This window comes from Carcharodon carcharias, chromosome 8, assembly GCF_017639515.1.
Source record: "Carcharodon carcharias isolate sCarCar2 chromosome 8, sCarCar2.pri, whole genome shotgun sequence".
In the NCBI taxonomy this organism is placed as follows: domain Eukaryota; kingdom Metazoa; phylum Chordata; class Chondrichthyes; order Lamniformes; family Lamnidae; genus Carcharodon; species Carcharodon carcharias.
Genome location: NC_054474.1, coordinates 63,859,253 through 63,880,818, shown reverse-complemented (window position 1 = coordinate 63,880,818; position 21,566 = coordinate 63,859,253). Strand labels below are relative to the sequence as shown.

Here is a 21,566-nt window from a genome sequence, read left to right as displayed (position 1 = left end):
CAAATGGAAGCAATGGCCACAGTATCTGTGTTGACTGCTTGCCTCCAAAGTCCCAGGAAGTCTTTAGATTGTCGGATTGTGAACAGTTATGCTGTAAACTGTCAATTTGCTTCTCAGGTGAGAGAGAGTTGGGTCTCAACCATAGCGAATCAGCATTTCTACCTGGATACAAAGCCCATGTGATTCATATTGCCATGGAGATAGGCTGTGAGGGGGAAGGGTTTCTAAGATATCCCCGAAACTCTCAGACACAAGCAGTCTGCCAGGATCTGTGAGAGATAGAGCTACTAGAGGCCAAAAGTCTCCATGGTTCAGCATGCAGGAATGTGGGTTGAGCTTGCTTTCCTGTTTGGAAAAGACCAAATTCGTGAAGATGTGAAACAATGCTGGAAGATACATCTAGCTTTCACTAGAGGGAGGATTACCAGGAAAAACCCTCACCATGAAAAGCAGTTCCGGGGTTAAAAGTTACCAGGTTGGGAAAGGAAAGGAATGGAAGTAAATCCTTGGGAGCTAAGAATCACCTGGGACTGAATCCATGAAAATCGAATGGCTACTTAAGGGTAGGTGAAAAGTATACCTGTGAAGTGTGTTTTTTGGTGTGTGTTAAAAGTAAATGGGCAAAGTTCTGTTCTGTAATTTAATATATAAAGTGTCTACAAAAATAATGTTTAGTAATAGTGCTTCTAATCTGTTTGTTACAGTTAAAGACTCAAAACTTGAAATCTTGTTCTGTCATCCTTTTCAGCTATTAACTGGAAGTTTGATTTTCTTTTTAGAAGTTATTAGCCTCTACGGAGATTGGAACCTGGCACATGTGTGGTGCGAATGTTACTTGCCACCTATCCGTCCAAGCCTGAATTTTGTTCAGATCTTGCTGCATACCAGAATGGACTGCTTCAATATCTAAGAAGTTGTGAATGGAGCTGAACACTGCAATGCTGCAAATGAGGTCAGGGGCTGGGTAGCCGTGGCTGTAACCAAACTGAGCATTGGTGAGCAGATTATTGCTGTGTAAGTGCTGCTTTATACCACTGACAATGATAATTACCAGCTATGGAAGTGATGGAAGGCGAGAGTAGACTGATGGGGCAGTTATTGGCTGGATTGGATTTGTCCTAATTTTTGTGGAAAAGACATATCTGGGCAATTTCCCACATCATTGAGTAGATGACAGTGTTGTAGCTGTAATGGAAGAGCTTGGTGTGGGGCGCGGCTAGTTCTGGAGAACAAGACTTCAATACAACTGCTGGGATGTTGTTAGGGCCCATAGGCTTTGCTGTATCCAGTGCCTTCAGCCATTTCTTGATATCACATGGATTGAATCGAATTGGTTCAAGATTGGCACGTGTCAGGAAGACCTCAAGAGGCGGTCGAAATGGATCATCCACTTGGCATTTCTAGCTGAAGATGGTTGCAAATGCTTCAGCCTTGTCTTTTGCACTGACATGTGGGGCTCTCCCATCATTGAGGGTGGGGTGTTTGTGGAGCCTCCTCATTCGGTTTGTTGTTTAATTGTCTATTACCATTCACAACTGGATGTGGCAGGACTGCAGAGCTTTGATCTGATCCAATGGTTGTGGGATTGCTTAGTTCTGTCCACTGAATGCTGCATCTGCTGTTTGGCATGCAAGTAGTCCTGCATATTATGCATGTTAAATGGGAGCTCCACCTGCTCTCTGGAGCAGTTCATCCCAACGTCCCATCCATTATTTATTCCTCAACCACCATCACTAAAACAAATTATCTGATCATTATCACATTGCTATTTGTAAAACCTTCCTGGGTGCAAGATATTGCATTCTTAGCTGAAAAGCACTTTGGGATGTTCTGAGATTGGGAAATGCACTAGATAAATGCAATTTTTCTCTTTCTTCATGCTCACTGCAATATACTTGCCAACTACCGCTACACCAATCGATACTCACGGGTGAAAAATGTTCTGCTGATAATTCAAACACTTGCTACGAAATTGCTACCAAAATGGACAAATCACCCTCTGCTGATATTATACAATTCTTTACTCACGTGGATTCAGGCAATAAAATTGGCAAAAAGAGAAATGTCACAACCTCTGTAACTCTATGTCAGCCTGAATGCAAGTGGTTTTACCTCCAAATGCAGGTATGCCCTGACTGTGAGCATCTAACCTTAATTCAATATACTAAATGGGTCACTTTGTGTTTTTGTTACATTTCAACTTGTGTCAAGAACAACATTTCTCTCCACAACAGTTTCAGAGTTTTTATTACCATCAAAAGCATTTCATTATATTGAACTCTGACCATGAGGCAGTTTTGTTTCCCATAATTGAGCAGCTCTTCTACATCACAATTCATTTATTTAATTGGAGTGAAGGGACCTATTTTATACCACAGGCTAGAGCGCAAAGCAACTGAGATAGTATTTCAGCACATGAGCAGCGTCCTTATCCAGTATCATGTTGACATTTATATACTTCAACAGTTTAGTAGATAGTTAATTAAACTGGAGCGACACAATTGGCTAGCCAGCAAACAATTCCCAATAGGGTCCCATGTTCTTGGAGTGTTATTTATACATACTCAGTTTTTATTATTAGAAGGCAGCATTCATGCCTGTGAAGGCAAAGAGCATCACCTCACAAGCATTATTTCTTGCTTCCTTGCGAAGTATTATGGCAGCAAGTGCAAATTTCCGTTACTGAAGGCACTGAATGTGGCAGTTGTCATTTTATTTTGGTCACAGAAGAATTGAGTTTTGACATTAGCTGGCTGTACAGTCCTACCTTCCACATTGGCGTGCATCATTGTTTCAACCTTGCCACTGAGAGCCAAATTCAACACCTCTCAATGGTGCAATTTAGCATGTCAAAACTATATAGGAAAACTATTTCCATTAGAAATGGTTCCACCATATACGTGTCACATTAAATGTCAAATACGCAAAAGCAGTTATTTTGTGTTTTCTTAATTTAATCACACACGATGGAAATTTGAACTAGTATAAACTATAGATTTAAAAGGTGCACATTTCATAGTGGACGGAGAGGTACAGTCAGGTCTGATTTACAAGGTCATGTCACTTGTGGAATATATCTTTAAAATCTGGGGAAAAGGGGGTGAATTTTTTCTATGCAGTGCATTACGATGTTGTGAAAAGTGCTCCCTGAATTTGCAGTGGAAGCAGATTTAATAATAATTTTCAAAAGGAATTGGATATCTACTTGAAAAGGAAAATTTGCATGGTTTTGGGCAAGCAGCAGGAGAATGAGATGAATTTGTTAGCTCTTTCAAAGAGCTAGCACAGACACAGTGGACCAAAAGGCCTCCTCTGGTGTAAATTTGCTGCGTGGCATTTATAATACAGCATATAGGAGATTTGTGAATCACCAGGAGGTGGGGGTTGAGCCTGTCATCTAACTCCCTCTGCCTGATGGAAACCAAGCAAAATGGGAGATAAAATGGAAGCAATAAGCTGACCAATACATTTCCATCCCAAGCCATTCTAATGGCGGGTTTAGTGGTTTGAGGCATTTGCCTATCTCAGGTGGGCACCTCCCAAACTTATGTAAATTGGGGTCCTATTACTTAGATTGGATCTCAACGAGTTTTAATATTGAGTGAGTAGGGCATCCACAGCAAATCCCTGCTGCACTGGCGGACAAGATGTGGAAGTCCTACATGGAATGTTCTCCAGAATGCAAAAGAAAAAAATCAGGGTGCTAATATCTCAGGCTCACTCCTTCCCACCTGCAAAGCTTCCTTCCTAGCCCATTGCTGACAGTCTCCAGGCTCTCGGATCTTCTTGAAGCAGGGAGACGTCCATTTCAGGTGCAGCTAGCCAGTAGGATGTCAATGAAATCTGGCTATTAAAATGGAAAGACCTCCCACTGTAGCATCTGACCCATGGCCAACGTAACCCACCGGCTTCTAGCCAGGAATCAAAATTCAATCTGGCATCTTCTGATTTGTATTCTTCCTACAATTTTCACTAAAAATCACCAGGCATTATAAAATGATGCAGTCACTTGTGACAAACCTACCTTGCTTCATTCCTTATATATTTTATTAGAATCTTCAACTTGCTAATAGAATGACAATTTTTATAATGGTCATCAGTTTCTGGCTTCTGAGAAGTCTGATTATTTGGGAAAATATTTAAAGTGATCTGCAGCTCCCCATATCTTTTTACCTTGATTGCTTGTAGGCAGATTAAACAGCCTGACTGTTTTTGTAGATATCTATGCCATTTAGGTCCAAGGACGTCACATTGCCTAACAAAGCACAGCAGATGCCAAGTCTGCCTAGACCACAGAAATAATTAATATTGTTCAACGGGCTGTCAGCTGCAAATACTGACATTCTACAGCCTTTGCAACTGTCCCACAAGGAGGTCTTACAAGCAAGACTCTCACAATTTTGCTTTATCCTGAAGGTGCATAAATTGTGTAGATCTGGCATCAAAGAAGCTACCGTTTCCGGTGAAAATCTTGCACAGTAGGTTAACTGATTAATTGGGAGTGCTAATTGTCTACTTCCTCTTGTCCCAACTTGAATGAAAGGGGAGAAGCAAACAAACCCAGGCTTATAGCACTCATTTCCTTCTTGCAGAATGAACATATGTGCCAGAGGCAAAAGGAGGACACCAGGAGCTGCCTTCCTCACAATAAAAAACATTTGTAGTCAAAGACTAGAAGTAAAGTGGCTTCCGAATTTTAATCTCTTTAGAGTAATTTTCAAATGCTGATAAGAAATCTTGTATTCTACAACTATATTCGTTTTGCTTCTATATTATTCCTGTTTCGATAAAGACTAATTTATTTTCTACCAATTTTGGAGAGATCAGCAAGGTGTGCTGCCATCCTACACCATCCCCACTGTGTACCACATCGAGAAAAGACTTCATTGGTCACCTGGTGACCCTATCAGTTCACAGAGAGCACGGACTTGCAAGTTAACACAGTCTTTCGTTTTGGCAACATGAACAAAAAATATTTGGAGTGAACCAGATGTAATGTCTCTGTAATGCTAACTGTGAATGAGAAAGGATAATATAGAATTTGATGATGGTAGCATCAAAGTTCATTATTTATGCCTTTTTCTGATCCAGTCAGAATGTTGCCAATAAAGAGGAACTAAGTGCCCATTTTGCCCTTTCTAATGCTGATAATGGGGATGTGCTGGCGTGGTAGTGGTATTGTCACTGGGCTAGTAATCCAGAAACCCAGGGTAATACGCTCTGGTTCAAATCCCATCCAGATGGTGGAACCTGAATTCAATAAAAAAAAATCTGGAATTAGAAGTCTAATGAGGATCATGACCCAGTGTCGATTGTTGTAAAAACCCATCTGGTTCAGTTATGTCTTTTAGGGAAGAAATTCTGCTGTCTTTACCTGGTCTGGCCTATGTGTCACTCCAGCCAAATAACAGTGTGGTTGGTTCTTAACTGCCTTCTGAAATGGCCTAACTAGTCAGTTGTATAAATTGCTACGAAGTCTATTAGGAATGAAACTGGACAGGCTACTCAACATCAACTTACGGAAATGACAACAGCAAACTCACCCCTGTCGAGCCCACAAAGTCCTCCTTACTAACATCTGGGGGCTTGTGCCAAAATTGGAAGAGTTGTCTCACAGACTTGTCAAGCAACAGCCTGACAGAGTCATCCTCATGGAATTATATCTTACGGATAATGTCCCAGACACCAACACAACTATCCCTGGGTATGTCCTGTTCCACCAGCAGGACAGACCCAGCAGAGATGGCAGCACAGTGGTATACAGCCAGGAGGGAGTTTCCCTGGGAGTCCTTAATGTCGACTCCAGACCCAATGAAGTCTCAGAGCATCAGGTCAAACATGGACAAGGAAACCGCCTGCTGATCGCCACCCTTCAGCTGGTGAATCAGTGCTCCTCCATGTTGAACACCACTTGGAGGAAGCACTGAGGGTGGCAAGCGTGCAGAATGTACACTGGGTGGGGGGCTTCAATGTCCATCACCAAGAGTGGCTTGGTAGTGCCACTACTGATGGAGCTGGCTAAGTCCTAAATGACATAGCTGCTAGACTGGGTCTGTGGCAGGTGGTGAGGGGACCAAGAAGAGGGGAAAACATACTTGACCTCAACCTCACCAATCTGCTGGCTGAAGATGCATCTGTCCATGACAGTATCGGTAGGAGTGACCACCTTGTGAAGACGAATTCCCATCCTCACACTGAGGATACCCTCGATCGTGTTGTGTGACACGACCACCATTCTAAATAAGATAGACTTCAAACAGATCTAGCAACTCAAGACTGGGCATCCATGAGGCGCTGTGGGCAATCAGCAACAGCAGGATTGTACTCAATCACATTCTGAAACTTCATGGCCCGACATATACCCCACTCTATCATTACCACCAAGTCAGGGGATCAACCCTGGTTCAAAGAGTGCAGGAGGGCATGCCAGGAGCAGCACCAGGCATAGCTAAAAATGAGGTGTCAACCTGGTGAAGCTATAACTCAGGACTACTTGCATGCCAAACACCATAAGCAGCATGTTGTAGACAGAGCTAAGCAATCCCACAACCGACAGATCAGATATAAGCTCTGCAGTTCTGCCACATCCAGTTGTGAATGGCAGTGGACAATAAAACAACACACTGGAGGAGGAGGCTCCACAAATATTCCCATCCTCAATGATGGAGGAGCCCAGCACATCAGTGCAAAAGATAAGGCTGAAGCATTTGCAACAATCTTCAGCCAGAGGCGCCAAGTGGATGATCCATCTAGGCCTCCTCCGGAGGTCCCCAGCATCACAGATGCCAGTCTTCAGCCAATTCGATTCACACCATGTGATATCAAGAAACGGCTAAAGGCACTGGATACTGCAAAGGCTATGGACCCTGACAATATTCCGGCAATAGTACTGAAGACTTGTGCTCCAAAGCTTGCTGTGCCCCTGGCCAAGCTGTTCCAGTACAGCTACAACACTGGCATCTACCCGGATATGTGGAAAATTGCCCAGATATGTCCTGTACACAAAAAGAACAGACCCAACCCGGTCAATTACTGCCTCATCAGTCTGCTCTCGATCATCAGTAAATTGATGGAAGAGGTTATCAACAATGTAATCAAGTGGCACTTGCTTAGAAATAACCTGCTTACTGATGTGCAGGTTGGGTTCTGCCAGGGTGACTCAGCTCCTGGGTTCATTACAGCCTTGGCTCAAACATGGACAAAGAGCTGAACTCCAGAGGTGAGGCGAGAGTGACTGCCCTTGACATCAAGGTAGCATTTGACTTGAGTGTGGCATCAAAGAGCCCTAGCAAAATTGGAGTAAATGGGAATCAGGGCAATTAGGGATGGGCAATAAATGCTGGCCTAGCCAGCAACGTCCACATTCCATGATTGAATTTAAAAAAGGGGCAGACTAATACACTGTAACAAAACACACCAAAACTTTAAACTGACTAGCTAAGCTTCCTTTAAAGTGACACTTGCTGGGGTTATGATGCACTCCAGTCCCTCGGTGCCCACTGGTCGTGGAAGGTCTGAGGCGTACCGGCACATCCTGCGTGCTCCCTCTCCAGGGACACCCAAACTGGAATGTAGCCACAGAAGAGAGACAGCTAGTCAAGCCAAACAACCCCCTCAACTGCCTGGACCTGCTGGTAGCCACCTTGGCCAGGCCCAGGAGCAATCCCATGAGGAGGTCCTCCCATCTGCCTGCACTGGGTGCAGCTAGAAATCGAGGAGCAGCCCCCCACCCCCCCAGACAATGGAAATGTGGCTGCAATCTCTCACATGCTACATAGATTTGAAGCGCAGACTCTTCCAGGTCACAAAAATTATTCCAAGTCATTCTCATGGATAATTACAAATATTGTCTTGCAAACAAATGCAGGAAGAAAAGATTTCCTCTTTGTGTTAGGTCTATGAAATCATGATGTGCGATTATAGTTTTTGGGACTATCTTTGTTTATAAACATTGAAACTTTAATTCCTTAAAATTGTAAAATTAAATGAGGCAAACAGAGTTATTACATAGTTTGCATAAAATCCTATGAAAAATGCTTAACAGATGCTGCACTTCAAAAACATAACTTCAGAAGCATCCTGAGACACCTTGACAACAAAATAAGGCACTCATTTAACTTTAAAGCAATAAATAAAATTTTAAAGAAGTGGGAAGATCTGGCTTTGTGAATTAAGGAAGGTACTTACTGCTGAAAGATTTATTCACAGATATTAGCACTCTAATTGTTAAGGATTTAAACATTTCCAGTATCTTCAACAGCAACTGGTCATTTAGTTAGGACACAATTGTTGAGAAATTACTTTCTCTTCACAAATAAAGTTGCACTGTTCAAAAATTGTTCTTAAGCTACATTTGATAACTGAGAAGACCTGCGTTTCTGAAACTTGGAGATTATAGTCTGTTATTAAGAAAGAAACCATCAGTACCATTGTTGGTGAACTATAGGAGCCGTTTGCTGTCCAAAGTGAATCAGCTTGACGGCACTTTAGGGAGGGCATTAGCATGGATATAGTGAAAGGGCACTGAAAGTACACAGAGCAGACAGGTCATGATGACAATCACTGTGCAATGCTAATTTGTTGTCAGTTATGCCATTTTGGAACCCAATGCTCCAGATAATGCCTCCTTTCAACTGCACACAGCTGAACTGCATTCAGCAGCAGGAAACCACTTTTTAAAGGGTTCAAATACTTACAGGTCAGTTGCTGATTGATTCCTTTTAGCTATTGCTATGATTCTACAGGTGTATGGTGTTTTCTATAATCATTTCAAGTTGCAAAGGTCTACTGGAATGGAGTGGCAGGTGCTCCTTCCAGAAATGGGTGCACTATTAGCATTCTCATTGGAATACAGCATGGCATGGAAATGAACATAGGCTCTGCCGACCAGGACAAGCTGCTGGAAGAGAGGGGAGGAGGAGGAAGGAGAGAAGGGCTCTCAGCGGGAATCCAAATATGTCCAGGGTGTTCAGGGGGCAATTCCCCTACCATAACATCAGCAATATCTCTGCTTCAGTAAGAATATTCTCAATGAAATCTGGTAACCTGCTGAAGTAGTTGCTGAAAATGACCATGACAATGAACTTATATGTATATGGCACCTTCCAGGCTGGAACTAGGGATATTGACAATCTTTCAGTTTGCTGTCCACTGATGCTCCCTATCCATTTCAATCACTCTAATCAGGGACAAGCAGGCAGAGCAAGCACCTAGCTTTGGTAGGTTGCAGACTTCCCCAGGTTGTGAGCAATGCATTTCATTGCTGCTCTATATTAAAACTGAAAGGGGTTCCACTCTCTTAACATCCAGCTGGTGTGTTACCATAAGCAGAGAATCATGAAGGTCAATGCCAGGCTTCCTGGCAGCAGTCACTCAATGGCAGTTTATTGTGCCATCTGTAGTTGAGCCATGGCAAAAAACTGTGTGGCTAATGGACCACAAGGGCTATCCACTGACCACGTGACTAATGACTACTGTATATAACCTGCACACGTGCACCGCACACATACAATGGAAGTCATGCTGAAACAACACTTCCATGACCTGAACCATTCAGGAGCAGCGCTGTAGTACTCAGCAGAACAGGTGTCAAGGTTGCTGTATGCTGCACAATTCTGCCATCTTGAATGGACCAGCCTTGCCAGCAGTCAAATGGGGAAGAGCTGAGGAGTAGGAGCATGAGGAAGGAGAGGAAGGGATGAGACAACTAGGCAGCCCTTATCTGGCTGAGCTGTCCATGAACAACCCATCCAAGTGCAATAACAGTAACCACAACCCCAATTCCACATTCAAAAGAGTCCCCCACCTTCCCTGCCTCTGTTACTCTATGCTGGAAATAATAAGCTCCAAGCTCTGAGCAAGGCCCTGTGACAAGTGGGTGCCGGATTCCCCCCTGTCCTTTACACTGACCACAGGCTTTCTGACAAAATTCCCATTCATTCGCCATGTTATAAATACAAAGCTTACAAGACTGTTATGTTTTGGGATTGGCTGTTTAACTTAAGGTAAAGTGGTGGAATGAAGGGGGTCATGTGATCTGTTCTGAATTCTCCCCAACAACAAGCTTTGGTGGCTTTGTTGTTAATGGGAAAAGGGGATCCCAAGTTGTTTTACTTGGAAGGAGGTGTAGGATATTCACACCTATAGGCAATGGAAAGAGCATGTGCTGGCTGTGATAGGCTGTTAAGTCTCCAAGTTTCAAAAGGAGGCATTAGGAATGTCAGCTTTTATAAATGGTCATACTTTAAACTGTCGATTTAATTCCAAGATAGAATGAAGTTGGGGGGTTCTGGAGGACAGTGAATTAGCATTTTTACCTGGATTCAAGGCCCACGTGATTCATGTTGCCACGGAGATGAACTTTGAGAGGGGAAGAGTTCATAGTAAGCAATTATAGTATTGGCTTACAGGATTTTGTAAGATATCACTGAACATGACAAGAAGCAAGTCAGTCTGCCAAAATCAGAGAGACAGTAGAGGAGGGAGAGGTCAGGGGAGAGAGGAGAGGGAGAAAGAGCAAGAGAGAGAGACAGAGAGAAAGAGAGAGAGAGGGAGAGAGACAGAGAGAAAGAGAGAGACAGACAGTGTTTATTGCTTACCATGCAGAATGTGCGTAGGAGCTTACACTCAAGATTGAAGAGACCAAATTTGTGAGGATTTAAACAAGCCTGGAAGATTTGGCCAGAGGGGGAATCTCCAGGGTAATCCCTACAGTGAAAGCCATTTCAAGGATTAGAAGTTACCTGGCTGGGAATGGAAAAAAGTAAACCATCAGGAACAGAGAATGGCTTTGGACTGGTTCCTGGAAAATGAAGTACCCATTTAAGGGACAGAGTAAAATACAAGCATGGAGAGGCATTTTTGGTTGTTTTAAAAGTTAAATGGGGAAGCTTTTCTGTGATTTAGAGTACAAGTTACTTTCTGAAATAGCGTTTAGTCAATGTTCCTTTGAATTTGTTTATTATGGTAAAAGTCTTAAAACTTGAAATCTTGTTGTGTGATCCTTCCAGTCAGTCACTGGAAATTCAAATATCTTTCTAAATGTTATTGGTCTTAATGAGGATCATAACAACCAAACATTCTGTTGTGCATACCCAGCAGCCTTTTTCAGTGTGACGTCCAAGTGAAGTAGTCATTTGAGTTCTCGGCAGCAGAATTTGTGTCTGACCTCACTCTCTGGCAAGCTGGCACCTACACTATCCTTGCCTCCTGCCCTGCTCTGGAAGCAGGCCTCTAGTGCCCAGTATCTCAAGTACAGATCCTGCCTCTAATCTTTCCTGTAACGTATGTGATGTCAGTATATGAGACAGCACCTGCAAGTGTGAAATCAAGTCATAGTGCTGTGTCTTCATCATCAGGATCTTCATGCTGTTCTTGCTCTTTTGTTTTATTTCCAATAATTTATATAGATATTTCTTTTCCCACCTATTTCCATTATTTTTAAATCTATACCTTTTATGCACTTTTAGTCTTATTTCACCCCATCCCCACTAGAGCTATCTGTACCTTGCCTGTCTGCCATCCATTCTTAATTAGCACATACGTTTAGATAATATCACCACCTTCAACACTTCTTTGTTCTTTTGTCTGTGACATCTTTTGATTATCTGCTCCTATCACTGCTTGCTTGTCCCTACAACCACCACCCACCACCCCCCCCACCCCCCAACTTCAAACCAGCTTATATTTCATCCCTCTCCTATTTTTACTTAGTTCAGTTGAAGGGTCATGAGGACTTGAAACATCAACTTTGTTCTTCTCCGCTGATGCTGCCAGACCTGCTGAGTTTTTCCAGGTATTTTCTGTTTTTGTTTTGGATTTCCAGCATCTGCAGTTTTTTTGTTTTTATCAGCTTACAAAAGGACAACCAGCACCTATACTGGTCAAAATGTACCTTTAAGAGGTGTAAGTTAGCTTTAAAAAATGTAGGCGGGCTTTAACTGGTGCTAGCCACTCAGAATATTGGCTCCTTCTCAGGCGTCCAACCCTTCTAGCACTGGCAGAGGGCTCCATTCATGCAAAATAATAGGCAGCACAAAGGTCATGCACAAAACCTGCATTTAGTTTTAAAGACTATTGCATTTAATTCCCTGTTTCTCCACAAATCTTCCAAAGGTATGTGCAGGTTACCCAACACCACAGATCTCCAGTTATCAACTGCAATTTAAGAATCAAAAATAATTAAGCACAATAATCCACCTAAATAGAAGTAACATGGTAAAGAACCTTGGTGTCTACACTACAAACAAACTCAAAGTTCATTGTGCTATAGTGCCCATAATTGTACTTGCCTCATTTCCCATGTTATGTTGCATGTAAATTTGGAAAATACAATAGAATCTAACTAAAACACAATTCATGCAGTATTATGACATGAACAAAGCACCAACAGAAATCAGCAACACTTCAGTGCGAAATCTATTTTCACCCAATGTGACTGAACAGGGAATTTTTTTTTAAAAGTCTCTGAAGTGATCCCATTTCATGATGCTTGTTTGACCCAAGAAACTACAACATGGATTGATAAGATGTAGGAGCAATCCATATGAATCAGTCAAGGGTGATCAGGGTTAACCTGAGTACATGGTCAGCGCCTTCCCACAAAGAGGGCATTTTTCCACAAGTTAAATTTTCAATCGTTTTTTGAGACTTCCTTGGCTGTTCTCATATACCACTTTGTTACTTGTTTCAGGGCTCGAGCACAAACATTTAGGCTGACACTCCAGAGCAGTACTGAGTGCTTTCAAATGAGAGGTTAAACCAAGGCCCTATCTGCTCTAAGGTAAAAGCAAAAAACTGCGGATGCTGAAAATCCAATCTGCTATCCAACCCCTATCTGTTCTCTCAGGTGGGCATAAAAAGGTCCTCATGCTGCTATTTTGAAGAAGAGCATGAGCGTTATCCCCAGTGTCCTGGCCAATATTTATCTCTCAATCATCAAAAAAGATTATCCAGTCAGTATCGCATTAATGTTTGTGGCAGCTTCCTGTGCTCAAACTGACTGATATGTTTCCCATGTTACTACTGTGACTGCACTTGAAAAGTGCTTCATTGACAGTAACCAATAATAATGAAAGACAACATAGAAACGCAATTCATTCCTTTTTTATAGCGAGGCACCAGCAGAGGCACAGGTACAAATTAGTTTCTGGTGATAGAACTGCATTTTTAACACAGGTCTTTTAAAAAATGTATTAACAATGTGGTATCATCATAAGGCTCAGAACATTTCAATTATTGGAAACATTCTTTGTGCTGAAAGAATTAGTGATGATGCACTTGTCTCTGAGCCAGCGGGTTCAAGCTGCACTCCAGGACTTCAGCATTTGAGCACGTAATCTAGGCTGACAATTTTTCATGGTACCGAGGGAAACTGTAATGTCAGAAGTGCTATTTTCTGGATAACACTTTAAACTGAGGCCCCATCAGGTAGTCGCATCAGATCCTATGCATGTTTTCCAAGGAATGCAGCGTGTTCTCCTTGTGGTAAGCGAATATTTACTCCTGAGGCAACCCCACCAAAACTGCTGTTTATGGGACCTTACTGTGCATTTTGACTGCTGCATTTTTTTTTAACGAAACAACAGTGATTACTCTTTAAAGTAATTCATTAGCTGTGAGGTACCTTGGGACGTTGAGGGCACAAAGGGCATTATTTAAATGCAAATTCTTTCTTTTTATCTCACATTCTTCTTGTCAATAATAAATAATGATAAATAAGTTGGGTGTTAGATAAGAATCCAGTGAAATACTTGCTATAGAGCAAATCATTTTAGTGACCTATAAAGTTCTGTGAATGAATAGTTAATTTAAGACAAAGTGTACAGTGTGGTTAATAATTACTACAGTAGGTATGTTACATTATTTGTATTTATAGTACAATATCACTCAAACAAATGCTTCCATCGTCAGTACTACATCACGGAACACAATTATTCTATTTTTTTGTTGTTCAGGTCGCCATACTCTGGGGAAAAGGGAAATAGTTTGCTTTAAGAGTTCAGATCCTGTTTCTTCAATTTCAAGTCTGTCTCAGATTTTTACAAACCTTATAAGGTACAGTTACTGAACTATAACTGCCATCCAGACATATGGGTTATCTCCAGTCTTTAGCTAGAACTATGCCACAGCATTGATGACTGAATCCAGTGCCTTTTGGACTTAGACATGGAACTTATATCCATATCTATACCTTAATGGGTCCTCAAGTTTCATACAAGACATAAAGCATTGTAAAGTAACTATAAAAACAAATATATTTTTGACATGCCACCTTGGGTTGATAAGGAAAAACTTTCCTGATAAATATTGAGCAATCCAACTGAAGTGACTCCTTTTACTGAAATGAAAATTCAACCTTTGCAATGTAGGAAAGATAACATGTCTTGTGACTGGTCACACCAATCTCGGGTGTCAAGTGAACAATGAGGAACAATTCCAAACCATACACAAAAAGTTAAGTACAGTACCTCAATCAGAAACCTCAACTAAATTTAATTACAGCACAGTAACCTGAGGCCAGTTTCTAATTAACAGAACATTGTCATTCAAATTAGATAAAGCTGGGACAATGTTGGGGTGTGAGGGGGTGGGGGTCTGTCTATTAAACAATGTTCTAAAATGAATACATCAGAGGAGAAAATTAAAATTTATGACAAAACTCAGACGCATCATCCATTTGTGAGTGTGACATTTGAATTGATGCAAGGTTTTATGCACCCAGCTAATATTTCATTCACAGGGTTTTTCATTATTATTTTTCATGGCATAATTAAACTTTTGCATTCAAAATATAACATGAAATGTTAATGGCTTTTCTTCACCTGTGAGCCTAGACAATGAGTACATACAGCCTATCAGCCCAAACATGTCCTCACCTGAAACCCACTCATGCACACTTTCCTACAGTAGTCAATATAAAGGAGTCAAAACAAAAACAGAAAATGCTGGAAAAACTCAGCAGGTCGAACAGCACCTGTGGAGCGAGAAACAGAATTAATGTTTCGAGTCCCCTTCTTCAGAGCTGAGGAGAAGTGGAAATGTGATGAGCCTCTCTCACTTGATCATGAAACCAACTGTCATGTGCCTACCAGCATTCCAGCTAAAATCAACTAACTCAGCATAGACCTAAGACAACATCCCATTCAATAGCTATCGAAGCTGTTATTTTTTCCATCTAATTTCACAGTGAGATATCTCGTTATGTTTTTCAATGGTTGTATACAATAAGGCTAAAAAGTAAAGCTTTATGAATCCTCTGCATAAAAGAAATCAAATACTAAGTTAGTGTTCCAACACCCAGTGGTCACATCAAATTTTACTCTGGACATAAGCAGGGTGAATTTTCACATTAAGTTGAAAAAGGCTTTAAACTTTGCAATTATCCACATTTTGGATTTAAAGCTATATTCATATGGTCCTGTTTTGCAAATACATGCTTTAATCTTGCAAGATTTAAATTATAACTGTGATTAATCATGTCTATTATTTGCATTGGTCTTCAGCAATAGCACTATAAGAGTGAAAGTGAATGGGCAATTCATTTTATACCCAATCCAATTTTATTTTCCATTCATGTCAATGCTAAAGTGGAATGGTAAGTTATGCTGTACTTCACATTTTAAGGAAGTAAAATGTAGTAAGAGGTGGGTGGGGCCTACTTGGGGCACAAGAGGATGATACATGCTTTGAGGCATAGGGCAAGGTTAGAATATTTAGCGAGTAGTTGTATCGATGATAAGAGGATGCTGACAAAATATTGGTAGGAGCGGAGAAGACAGAGGAATGGTTGGGGTGAAAATAAATAGGAAGGATGTACTGGAAAGGTTGGCTAGGCATGGATAAATCACCTGGTCCACCTGGGCATGCATCCCCAGGTTGTTAAGTGGGAGCAGCGATAGTGTAAGGGCTTGCCATAATCTTTCAATCTTCCCTAGATAAGTGGGGGAGATGCCAAAGGATTGGAGAGTGGCAAATGTGGCACTCTTATTCAAGAAAGGATATAAGGACTTCTTAGTAGCCAGAAGCCAGTCAGTTTAACATCAGTAGTGGGTAAGGTTTTCAAAACAATGATGAGAGAAAAAAATTAACAGGCACTTGGAGAGGTGAGTCAGCATGGATTTGTAAAGGCAGATCGTGTTTGACTACTCTAGTTGGATTTTTGTGAGGAAGTAACTGAGATGGTTGACTAAGGGAAAGTAATAGATGTTGTCTATATGGATTTTAAGAAAGCATAAAGTGCCACATAAAAGGCTGGTTAACAAAATTGAGGCTCATGGAATAGGAGGGTCAGTGTTACCTTGGATATAAAAAAAATGGCTTAAGGACAGAAAACACAAGTTGTAGTAAATGGTTGTTTTTCAGACTGGAAGATGGTAGACAATGTTCAAGGCTAAGTGGTGGTGGCGAGGGGTGGGGTGACTATGGAGCTCTGTACAGTTCAGCAGTATGGATATCTGATATTTATTTCACATTTATATAAAGTTGGCATGCAGATCAGATGTCATTCTGAGCATTCTAAAGTTATTTTCATTGACTGTGGTCCAGTCATTCATTATTAGTATAATCTGCAGCAAAGAAATTCTAGGAATGGTATTATGATTTAATTCCTTTTTATAATCTTATAATTCCCATTTTGACCTACAATTAGTAGAGATATACAAAACCTGAAGTGACCACCTGGCTTTCTCAGAAGAAATCCTGACCAGATAGAAAAGCTGAGCAAATTCAGGCAACCCTCAACGATTGGCAGATCTATTCACATTCAGCATTCTCCATCAAATTTTTCATCAATGTGATTAGGGTTGCAGCTGGCTGCAATTGCACTGAAGCAGAATAAGAAAGAGCAAGTGAATGACACAACACGTATAGGTGTGAATATTTCAGTTCATGTAATTCCTTTGCTTTACTGAAATTAAAATAAAAGAATAAATGTTTTAATTGGAAGGTATGGCTTCATTATTTCTATTCATTCAACCACTGGGACTTACTTTCATCAATGCGGGTTTTTTTTAATATAGTGAACACTGTAATAGATATTTAGAACTTCATTTTATTTCATCTCGGCATGGCTCTGAGGTCTTCCCATGGGAAAGAGCGGTAAGTGTGGGGACATTGGTTGGCATGTGTTGGCACTAAGATGGCACAATGGGTATAAAGGGCTATGGGGGTGGGTAGAAGGACATAGGTTGGCATGGATGTGGCATGGGGAGTGGTGGGTGGGGGGTGAGGGCTAGAGGGCTGTTTTACTGTTTTTATTACAACTGGGACAAAGTCCCAGAGCACCTAGGCAGACTCTTAACCAACCCACCTCAGCACTTAAAACTAAACAGAATTACCTGGAAAAATTCAGCAGGTCTGGCAGCATCGGCGGAGAAGAAAAGCGTTGACATTTCGAGTCCTCATGACCCTTCAACAGAACTGATCTTTCTTTACAAGGAGAGGGAAATATAAGCTGATTTAAGGTGGGGAGGGGGTGGAGAGAGAAGTGGAGGGGGGGGGGTGTTAGGACAGGAGCAAATCATCAAAAGATGTCACAGACAAAAGAACAAAAGAACACAGAGGTGTTGAAGTTGGTGATATTATCTAAACAGATGTGCTAATTAAGAATGGATGGTAGGGCACTCAAGGTATAGCTCTAGTGGGGGTGGGGGAGGGCATAAAAGATTTAAAAATAATGGAAATAGGTGGGAAAAGAAAAATCTATATAAATTATTGGAAAAAAAAACAAAAGGAAGGGGGAAGAAACAGAAAGGGGGGGTGGAGATGGAGGAGGGAGCTCAAGATCTAAAGTTGTTGAATTCAATATTCAGTCTGGAAGGCTGTAAAATGCCTAGTCGGAAGATGAGGTGCTGTTCCTCCAGTTTGCGTTGAGCTTCACTGGAACAATGCAGCAGGCCAAGGACAGACATGTGGGCAAGAGAGCAGGATGGAGTGTTAAAATGGCAAGCGACAGGGATGTTTGGGTCATTCTTGCGGACAGACCGCAGGTGTTCTGCAAAGCGGTCGCCCAGTTTACGTTTGGTCTCTCCAATGTAGAGGAGACCACATTGGGAGCAACGAATACAGTAGACTAAGTTGGGGGAAATGCAAGTGAAATGCTGCTTCACTTGAAAGGAGTGTTTGGGCCCTTGGACGGTGAGGAGAGAGGAAGTGAAGGGGCAGGTGTTACATCTTTTGCGTGGGCATGGGGAGGTGCCATAGGTGGGGGTTGAGGAGTAGGGGGTGATGGAGGAGTGGACCAGGGTGTCCCGGAGGGAATGATCCCTATGGAATGCCGACAGGGGGGGTGAAGGGAAGATGTGTTCGGTGGTGGCATCATGCTGCAGTTGGCGGAAATGACGGAAGATGATCCTTTGAATGCGGAGGCTGGTGGGGTGATAAGTGAGGACAAGGGGGACCCTATCATGTTTCTGGGAGGGAGAAGAAAGAGTGAGGACGGATGCACAGGAGATGGGCCGGACACGGTTGAGGGCCCTGTCAACGACCGTGGGTGGAAAACCTCGGTTAAGGAAGAAGGAGGACATGTCAGAGGAACTGTTTTTGAAGGTAGCATCATCGGAACAGATGCGACGGAGGCGAAGGAACTGAGAGAATGAGATGGAGTCCTTACAGGAAGCGGGGTGTGAGGAGCTGTAGTCGAGGTAGCTGTGGGAGTCGGTAGGCTTGTAATGGATATTGGTGGACAGTCTATCACCAGAGATTGAGACAGAGAGGTCAAAGAAGGGAAGGGAAGTGTCAGAGATGGACCACGTGAAAATGATGGAGGGGTGGAGATTGGAAGCAAAATTGATAAATTTTTCCAAGTCCCGACGAGAGCATGGAGCAGCACCGAGGTAATCAGCGATGTACCGCTGCACTCAGTGGCCCTTGTGGCTACCTCCACACTGTTTCCTGAGGTAGCAGGCCTGACTTCAGTCAGTCCCCACATCCTCCCCCACCAACGTCCCCCCTTCCAACCAACACCACCCCACCCATCTTGGTTCAAAAATCCAACCTCTTTTAGAAGTTCCTCCGAGTGGATCTGAGGAGTTGGGAATTTTCCTGACTCTGTACCTGATTTGGATGCCAAAATTTAACTCTTCTTTTGGACTCTTCCAAATTGTGCCATTGCATATTAAAAGTATCTCCAAAGTGCCATGACAGGCCTCAGTTTAACATCATTGCACAAGCAGCAATGCACTGAAGGGTTACCCTAGATTTTACACTTTTAATTTCTGCTTTGTAAGGCTTAAATCCACAATCCTTATGGATTGCAGTGGTTGGAGTGCAACAACAGTGGCAATATAAGATAAAGGCTTCCCTTCCAGGAAGGGGTTTGTTTTGACCTGTTTTTATTGCTTTGATGGTCAAAGAAAAAAAGATATCAAACAATGGTCATTGCTGGTGTGAGGTTTATTATATCAATAGGCCAGGATTCTTCCTCCTACCTCTCCCTGGACCATGACCCCACCACTGAACATCAAGCCATTGTTTCCAGGACTGTCACTGACCTCATCTCCTCTGGGGATCTCCCTCCCACAGCTTCCAACCTGATAGTCGCCCAATCTCGGACGGCCCGCTTCTATCTCCTACCCAAAATCCACAAACAGAACTGCCCCGGTAAACCGATAGTCTCAGCTTGCTCCTGCCCCACAGAACTCATTTCTCGTTATCTTGATTCCCTTCTCTCTCCCCTTGTCCAGTCCCTTCCCATCTACATCCGTAATTCCTCTGACACCTTACGTCACATCAACAATTTCCAGTTCCCTGGCCCCAACCGCTTCCTCTTCACCATGGACGTCCAATCCCTCTACACCTCCATCCCCCACCAGGATGGTCTGAGGGCCCTTAGCTTCTTCCTTGAACAGAGGCCCGAACAATCCCCATCCACCACTACTCTCCTCCGTCTGGCTGAACTTGTTCTCACGCTGAACAATTTTTCCTTCAACTCCTCTCACTTCCTCCAAATAAAAGGTGTGGCTATGGGTACCCGCATGGGCCCCAGCTATGCCTGTCTCTTTATGGGGTATGTGGAACATTCCTTGTTCCAATCCTACTCCGGCCCCCTTCCACAACTCTTTCCCCGGTACATCGATGATTACTTCAGTGCCGCTTCATGCTCTCGTTGGGACTTGGAAAAACTTATTAATTTTGCTTCCAATCTCCACCCCTCCATCATTTTCACGTGGTCCATCTCTGACACTTCCCTTCCCTTCCTTGACCTCTCTGTCTCAATCTCTGGTGGTAGACTGTCCACAAATATCCATTACAAACCCACCGACTCCCACAGCTACCTCGACTACAGCTCCTCACACCCCGCTTCCTGTAAGGACTCCATCTCATTCTCTCAGTTCCTTCGCCTCCGTCGCATCTGTTCCGATGATGCCACCTTCAAAAACAGTTCCTCTGACATGTCCTCCTTCTTCCTTAACCGAGGTGTTCCACCCACGGTCATTGACAGGGCCCTCAACCATGTCCGGCCCATCTCCCGCCTTCTCCTCCCTCCCAGAAACATGATAGGGTCCCCCTTGTCCTCACTTATCACCCCACCAGCCTCCGCATTCAAAGGATCATCCTCCGCCATTTCCGCCAACTCCAGCATGATGCCACCACCAAACACATCTTCCCTTCAACCCCCCCATTGGCATTCCGTAGGGATCGCTCCCTCCGGGACACCCTGGTCCACTCCTCCATCACCCCCTACTCCTCAACCCCCTCCTATGGCACCACCCCATGCCCACGCAAAAGATGCAACACCTGCCCCTTCACTTCCTCTCTCCTCACCGTCCAAGGGCCCAAACACTCCTTTCAAGTGAAGCAGCATTTCACTTGCATTTCCCCCAACTTAGTCTACTGCATTCGTTGCTCCCAATGTGGTCTCCTCTACATTGGAGAGACCAAACGTAAACTGGGCGACCGCTTTGCAGAACACCTGCGGTCTGTCCGCAAGAATGACCCAAACCTCCCTGTCGCTTGCCATTTTAACACTCCACCCTGCTCTCTTGCCCACGTCTGTCCTTGGCTCGCTGCATTGTTCCAGTGAAGCCCAACGCAAACTGGAGGAACAACACCTCATCTTCCGACTAGGCACTTTACAGCCATCTGGACTGAATATTGAATTCAACAACTTTAGGTCGTGAGCTCCCTCCCCCATCCCCACCCCCTTTCTGTTTCCCCCTTCCTTTTTGTTCCAATAAATTATATAGATTTTTCTTTTCCCACCTATTTCCATTATTTTTAAATATTTTAAAATCTTTTATGCTCTCCCCACCCCCACTAGAGCTATACCTTGAGTGCCCTACCATCCATTCTTAATTAGCACATTCGTTTAGATAATATCACCAACTTTAACACCTATGTGTTCTTTTGTTCTATTGTTGGTGACATCTTTTGATGATCTGCTTCTATCACTGCTTGTTTGTCCCTACAACCACACCCCCCCTCCACCTCTTTCTCTCTCTCTCCGCCCCCCACACACACACCTTAAACCAGCTTATATTTCAACTCTTTCTTGGACTCGAACTCAAGTTCTGTCGAAGGGTCATGAGGACTCGAAACGTCAACTCTTTTCTTCTCCGCCGATGCTG

General features: G+C 42.9%; 1 protein-coding gene across 6 annotated transcripts in view; it reads right to left on the bottom strand.

The window, feature by feature from the left end:
• ppargc1b (peroxisome proliferator-activated receptor gamma, coactivator 1 beta) overlaps window positions 1–21,566 on the bottom strand; it is a 152,351-nt gene that overhangs the window by 46,915 nt on the left and 83,870 nt on the right. Inside the window, exon 2 of one of the 6 annotated variants that reach the window (XM_041193576.1) lies at window positions 16,678–16,823. The exons of the other annotated variants lie outside the window; for them this stretch is intronic. The gene's annotated coding sequence lies outside the window, so the exon portion shown is untranslated. The remainder of the gene's footprint in view (window positions 1–16,677; window positions 16,824–21,566) is intronic. 6 annotated transcript variants of the gene reach the window in all.